At 35.4% G+C, this 7,878-nt stretch overlaps 1 pseudogene; it reads right to left on the minus strand.

Moving 5' to 3' along the window:
* Nucleotides 1–225: 225 nt before the first annotated feature.
* LOC110596397 lies at nucleotides 226–4,753 on the minus strand (annotated as a pseudogene).
* Between the last annotated feature and the right edge of the window lie 3,125 nt (nucleotides 4,754–7,878).

The raw sequence follows: 7,878 nt of genomic DNA on the forward strand, positions 1-7,878 counted from the left end.
CATCTTTGCTGGAAGCTTTTATTATTTCTGTTGCAGAAGAAACACTTATTTGTTTAAATTTAATTCCTGCTTTTTTCTCCTCTTGTGCTAATTGCTATTCTTCTTTGGGCTGATAAAAGCAGATACACACCTCAGTCCTTCCTGTTCTACCTATTCTCTGAGAATGATGAATGTAGGACTCTATATCCATCCTTCGGTGGAGAGCTTTGTACAACCAAATCAACTTCAGGGATGTCTAACCCACGTGCAGTGACATTGGTTGCCATGCATACTCCAAAACTGCTATTTCTAAAACATTTCAGGATAATTTCCCTTTGTTTCTGTGGAATGTCTCCATGCAGTGACTGGGCATCCTGCTTTATAGACACGTTCAGTCTATATAGACAGATCTTGGTCTTCTTTTTTGATTTCACAGGAGATAATAGTGTCTCCTTGGTCATCATTATATACTCAGATCACATCTCCAATAACTGCTGCCCTCTGAGTCCAGTGGCACTTAGCTAGGTACTCCACAATTATTGCCGTTTTCTGAGTCTTTTTTTCTTTTTTAATCAATTAGATTCACCTGTTCATATGTGGATTTCATGTATTTCTTAGCAATATTAAATACCCAGTGAGGGTCAATTGCAGAAAAAAACAATGATTCAGGATTGTCTTCAGAATTTGTCTTGTATGCCACTTAAAATCTCTTCTACTTGATCAGTATAACCCATACCCAACATCTGGTCAACTCCATCCTGAACAACATGGTTAAGTTTGGTGAGATCTAGTTTGCCACTCTGTAGGTGGTCTTTAATACAGCTAGGTATCCCAACCAGGATATCAATTCTTTTTCCTCATGCATTCAAATTGACCTCCATAGGGAGTTCCACCATAAAAACAAGATACTGCCAACTTTTTTGTAATGTCACTGAAGTCCCTGCTTACTTGATTTGCCAACTCTCTTGCAGATTCAAGGACTAGTACCTGAGGGGGAACGGCCTCTCTTCCTACTGCACACATGATGGAATATCTTTGTTTGCATGGGAGATAGGAAGGTCACCCCTCGACCTTTGAGAAGCTTACTAGTCTCTTCAGATGTGGGGAAATTAGAAAAAGCTACTTCTTTTTGTTCCACGGGTATTGCCTGCTCTGTCTCACTGTTCGTTTCTTCTTGTTGGATTGATCCCTTTTTCATAATATAGTAACCATCTTTGTCTTTTTTATTGTTGTTAATTTGAAATCTGTTTTATCTGATATGAGAATGGCTATTCCTGCTTGTTTTTGGTTTCCATGTGCATGGTATATTTTCTCCCACTCCTTGTCTTGAGTCTATAGGCATCTTTGTGGGTTAAGTGGGTCTCTTGAAGTCAGTAGTTATTTGGGTTGTGTTTTTTTAATCCATTCTGCCAGTATATATATTTTTAGTGGGGCATTGAAACAATTTACATTCAGAGTAATAATTATATGTAAAGTACTATTCCATTCATCATACTGCTTGTTATCTGGCTGCTTTACTTATTTATTTTCTCTATTGTGTTAGTATTGAATAAGACTCGTGAACTATATAATTTCCAGCATTTTTCTATTGGTGTGCTTTGGCTTTTTGTTTCAATAGTTAGAACTTCCTTAAGTATTTCTTGTAGAGCTGATCTAGTGGTGACAAATTCCCTCAGTGTTTGCTTGTCTGTGAAGGACTTTTTTTCTCCTTTATTCATGAAATTTAGTTTTGCAGGATAAAAATCCTTGGTTGACTGTTATTCTGTTTGAAAAGATTAAAGATGGGGCCCCAATTCCTTCTAGTTTGTAAGATTTCTTTTAAGAAGTCTGCTGTTAGTCTGATAGGTTTACCTTTGTAAGTGAATTGATGCTTTTGTCTCACTGCTTTAAAAAATTTTAAAGCCAGATAGTTATATGCCTTGGGTATGACTTTTTAGAATGAATCTCCTGTGGATTCTTTGGGCTTTTTATATCTGGATGTTTAGATCTTTGGCAAGGCCAGGGAAATTTTCCTCCATTATTCCCTCAAAGAGGTTTTCCAACCTGTTGTTTTCTCTTCTTCCTCAAGAACACCTATCATTTTTAGGTTTGGGTATTTTGCATAATCCTACATTTCTTGGAGACATTGTTCCAATCTCTTGATTCTTTTTTCTTTATTGTCTGATTGGGTTAATTCAAAAGCCTTGTCTTCCAGTTCTGAGATTCTTTCTTCTGCTTGTTCTAAATTACTGTTAAAACTTCCCATTGCATTTTTTTACTTCCCTAAATGCTTATTTCACTTCCAGAATTCCAGGTATTTTTTTTTTTTAAGGTATCTGTGTTTGGAGAATTTTTCATTAATGTCATGAATTGTTTTTTAAATTTTTTTATGTTGGTTTTCTCTTTTTTTTGCGACTGGGTCTCATTCTGTCACCTAGGCTGGAGTGCAGTGGCACACTCACGGTCACTGCAGCTTCAACCTGCTGGGCTCAGGCTATCCTTTTGCCTTAGACTTCCAAGTAGCTGGAACTACAGGTGCACACCACCATGCCTGGCTAATTTTTTAATTTATTGCAGAGATGAGGTCTCACCAATTTGCCCAGGCTGGTCTTGAACCCTTGGGTTCAGGCAATCCTCTTGCCTCCACCTCCCAAAAAGTGCTAGGATTACAGATGTGAGCCATCATGCCTGGTGGTTTTCTTTTTGGCTGTTGTTGAATGAAATAATTTTAATGCAGAGACATTCACTGTTTAAACAATTTTCTCCAGAAGTTCATTAGTCAATTTTATAATCAACCTTTTGAATTCTCTGTCTGGAATTTCAAAAATTTCATTTCGGTTAGGGCTCATTGCTGAAGAGTTAGTGTGGTCTTTTGAGGGTGTTGAAGAACTCTGTCTTTTCATATTGTCAGAATAACTTTTCTGGTTCCTCTTCACTTGAGTAGATGCTTTCTTCTTATTTGAGGTTGGCAGGGGGATGCTGTAGGCATTGTAGAGTTCCTTTGTTTATACTGAGGGTGCCAAAAAAAAGTATATACATTTTAAGAAAGGAAAAAGCTGTATTAAAATTGTGATGCTCAATCACTAGCATTCATTTGATTGAAGCCATCTTTTGAGCGAACATCATACTACACATTGCTACCATAATTCAATTCAACTTTGAAAAGTAGTACATAGATAATATCTTTTAAAGTGTGCATACCCAGCCGGGTTCCATGGCTCAGCCTGTAATCCCGCGCTTTGGGAGGCTGAGGTGAGCAGATTGTCTGAGCCCATGGGTTCGAGACCCACCTGGGCAACTTGGTGAGACCTCATCTCTACAATAAATCAAAAAATTAGCTGGGCATGGTAGCGCATGCCTGTAGTTCCAGCTACTTGGAAGGCTGAGGCGGAAGGATCGCCGGAGCCCAGCAGGTTGAGGCTGCAGTGGCCAGGAGCGGCCACCGTACTCCAGTCTGGGCGACAGAGTGAGACTCCACCTCAAAAAAAAAAAAAAAAATCAATTTAAGCATTAGAGAAAAATGATATAGAAGGAAAAGAGCACACATTCAACCCAAGAAGCTAGAAAAGGCCAGATTTAATCAAAAGAAGCACAGTTGTACACACATACATGATTCTTAGTGAAAACTGGTTAAGCTGCTATGGATAACAATTTGGCAATATGAATCTAAATTTGCTAAATTTGTGTTCCCTTTGACCCAGAAATACCCTAACTATTTAGGGAAATAATTAGACTAGCTTACAGAGATTGTGTTGTTCATCATAGCAATAATAAAGAAGAATGTTATAGAAAAGGAAGGGATTAAGCATTCCTAAGCATATAAAAAATTTTGGAAAGAGGCAGGAAAAACACCCAAGTAGGGAAAGATTTAAATAAATAAAGAATGTTGATAGACCAGTATTCCAGTTACTATTGATGCATAATAAACCATTCCAAACCTAGTTGCCATTTTGTTATGCTCATAGATTTTGTGAGCCAAGAACTCAGAAAGGGCACAGCAGTAATATCTTTGTAACTCCATGATGCCTGGAGCTTTAGCTGGGAAAACCCAATGCTGGAGTTGACAGTTGACCAGTGGAATAATCTGAGTCTGCTATAATATGTAGCTACACATGGCTATTGAGCAGTTGAAATGAGGCTTTTCTGAATTGAGATGTGCTGTAAATGTAAAATATGCATCAGATTTTGATGCCTTAATATAAAATTAAAATATTTCAATGTTTGTGTCAATACATTTTGATATGATATTTGGAATATGTTTAGGTTAAATTAAATATATTATTATAGTCGATCTTCAATGTGACTACTAGGAAATTTAAAGTTACACATGTGACCTACATTTGTGGTTCACATATTTCTCTTAGACAACACTGATTTGAAGACTCTTGCAAATTTGGTGGTTGATGCTGTTGGCTGGGACCTCAGCTAAGGCTGTTGAGTAAGAACACCTAGACATGGCCTCTTCGTGTGGCTGCTTGGGCTTTCTCACAGCATGGTGCTTGGATTCCAGAGAATCAGACTGAGAAATAGTATTGCCTGTTGTGACCTAGCATCAGAAATAAGTATCACTTTTATAGTCAAGTCTACCCAAATTCAAGGGGGAAGGAAACATAGCCTTCATTTCTTGGGAGGAATCTCAGAGTCACATATTGCATGTGCATATTGGATTGCAACCATTTTGGAAAATACCAGCTACCACTGGAATATAATACAACCAATAAAAAAGGTAAAGTAGATATGTTAAGTAAGGAAGTAAGTTATAGAACAGTATCCACAGGCCTTATGACATACCCATTAGGAGCATAAGCTTTGAAGTCAGGGTGCAAGATGTAGCTTGCCTCTTTATATACTTTGGGAAATGGTTGTCAAGTTATGTAGCCTGAGAAAGCACCTATCATGTGCAGAGAAAAAACTTTGTTTAAAGGAGGTAATGTAGTAGAGTGCTTGACTAAATGCCAGATACATAGTAAGCACAAGGTAATTGTTAGCTGGTACTATGTTAGTGATAATCATTACTGTCTTTTAAAAATGTATATGTATATATATGAATATATGAGAGATTGCACAAGAACATGCTCCACCATCATCTGCATCATGTACACAAAGCTCTGGAGGGGCCAGTGGTTTTATCCAGAGTCAAGCACCATGAACATAGCCTGGGTACTGGCTTGTCTTATTGAGGAAACCTACTTTAACATATAAAAAATAATAAAATCTTTCAAAATGGTAATTATAGGATTTTGGGTCTTTTAAAAAATTTCCATAATAAAAGAGAGTAGTGTTTATTCAGAATGAAACAAGATAGAACAATAAAGGAAAGCTGATCAATACTCCTCATGAACACAGAAGCAAAAATCCTGAATAGAATATTAGCCAATCAACTCCAGTAATATATAAAAAGAATAATACATAATGATTAAGTCAGGTCTGTTCCAATAATTTAAGACTAGAACTTTGGAAATCCATCAATGTAATCTAGATTAAAAAAGATAAAAGGCTAAAGAGGAAAAAAAACCACCTGATCATACCAATTGATGTGGAAAAAATATTTGACAAAATATGGCACTCATTAATAATACAAGTTCTCAGTAAGCGAGGAGTAGAAGGCAACATCCTCAATCAAAAGGGCAAATACAAAGCCTACAGTTAACATCATACTTAATTGTGAAAGACGGAATGTTTTTCCTCTAAGATCAAAACAAGGTTAGGATGCCTGATCTGACCACTCTTATTTAACATGCTACTGGTAATATTGGCCAGTGCAATAAACCAAGAGAGGGAAATAAAAGACATACAGATTGGAAAGGAAATAATGTGTCTGTCTATATTTGCAAAGGACATGATTGAATATGCAGACTATCCTAAAGAACCTATAAAAAACAAAATAAAACTCTGAAACTAATTAGTGAGTTTAACAAGGTTATAGGATATATGGTCATACAAAAATTAATTAAATTTCTATACTCTAGCAATGTACCACTGAGAGTTGAACTTAACAATACAACTTACAGCAGCTAAAAAAATAAAATTCTTAGATGTAAATCAGAAAAAGCATGTATGGGATCTGTACACTAAGAACTATAAAATGTTAATGAAAGAAATGAAAGAATTAAATGGAAAGACATATATTCATTAATGGGAAGATTCAACATACCCAAGATGTCCATTCTCCACAAATGGATCTCTTGATTTAACAAAATACTGGTCAAAATCTTGGCAGGATTATTATTTAGGTGTAGACAAGTGGATTCTAAAAACATATATAAAAAGCAGAGGACCTAGAATAGATAAAAGTTTCACAAAATAAGAGGAAACTTGGACTCATACAATTTAGGACTTACTCTAAAGATAATCAAGACTGTGATATTAGTAAAGGCATAGAAACATAGATCAATGGAACAGAATAAAAAGTCTAGAAATGGACCCACACAAATATGGTCAATTAAAATTATTTTAACGTGAGTGCAAAAAATTCAATAGAGAAAGTGTAGCCTTTTTAACAAATGGTACTGGGGAAGTTGGACATCCATTAAAAAAAATCTTTGAGCTAAACCTCCTACCTTATACATAGATTAATCTAGAAAGGATTATAGATCTGAAAGTAAAGCATAAAACTATAAAAATTTTAGAAATAAACATAGGAAAAATCTTCATGATCTGAGGTTAGGTTCTTAGATGTGACATCAAAACCACAATCTGTGGAAAAAATTGATAAACTGAGCTTTATCCAAATTAAAAACCTTTGCTTGTACACGACACTGTTAAGAGAATGAAGACAAGCTACAGAATGGGGGAAAATATTATCTGACAAAGAACTTGTAACTGGAATGTAAAATATTTTCAAAACTCAATACAAGTAACCCAGTTAAAAAAGTTACAGAAGGCATTAATAGATATTTTACTAAAGAGTATATGAACATGGCAAATAGGCACAAGAAGAATTGTTTAATGTTGTTAGCCATTAGGAGAATGCAAGTTAAAATTAAGATACTACTATACATTTACTAGAATGGCTAACATAATATATATATATTTATATATGTAAATAATACCAAGTGCTTGTGAGGTTGTAGAGCAACTATAACTCTCTTATGTCGTTGGTGGAAGGCAGAATGGTATAGCCATCTGGAAAATAGTTTGACATTTTTAAAATGTATGACCCAGTAATCTCAGTCCTAGTAATTTACCCTAGAAAAAAGAAAAGTTTTGTTTACTTTAAAAAACTGTACAGTAATGTTTTTAGCAGCTTTATTTATAGTTAGTAAAAAACTGGAAACAATTCAAATATCCTTCATTAGGTATACTGATAAACTGGTACACTCATAAAATATAATACTACCACAGAAAAGAATAAATTATTGATTAACATAGTAATTTGGATAAATCTCAAGGACGTTACATTGAATGAAAGCCATTTTCCAAAGGTTATATACTGTATGATTCCACTTATACAACATTCTGAAAAATGTAAACTATAGGAATAAATAATAGATCAGCAATTTTCAGGGATTGTTGGGGGAGGGAGGAGTTGACTAAAAAGAGGCAGCATGTGAGAATTTTTTTGGGTTATAGAAACTGTTCTGTATCTTAAACACAGATCAGCCCATTTTCCCACCTGTTTACACACATGGCCCCTGGGTGGGCACTGTTTGACTTTTTGCCACTTTATTCTTGGCCTCAGTTGTACATTTTGAGTACTGCTCTGTAAGACTGTGGTGGGAAATGGGGAAGGCTGATACTTTTCTCTATTGATTGTGTATAAGGCTACAGTATCAGTTTTTACCGCTTTTTTTGATATTGTATTGGAAGTGCTAGCAAGAAAAAAATAATTAAAGGTATCCAGAATGGAAAGTAAGAAGTACAAAAGTCTTTATCTGCAGGCAACATGATCTTGTATGTAGAAAATCCTAAGGGATCTAT

Source organism: Carlito syrichta, unplaced genomic scaffold (assembly GCF_000164805.1).
Source record: "Carlito syrichta isolate Samal-C Ts95f unplaced genomic scaffold, Tarsius_syrichta-2.0.1 Scaffold308870, whole genome shotgun sequence".
In the NCBI taxonomy this organism is placed as follows: Eukaryota; Metazoa; Chordata; class Mammalia; order Primates; family Tarsiidae; genus Carlito; species Carlito syrichta.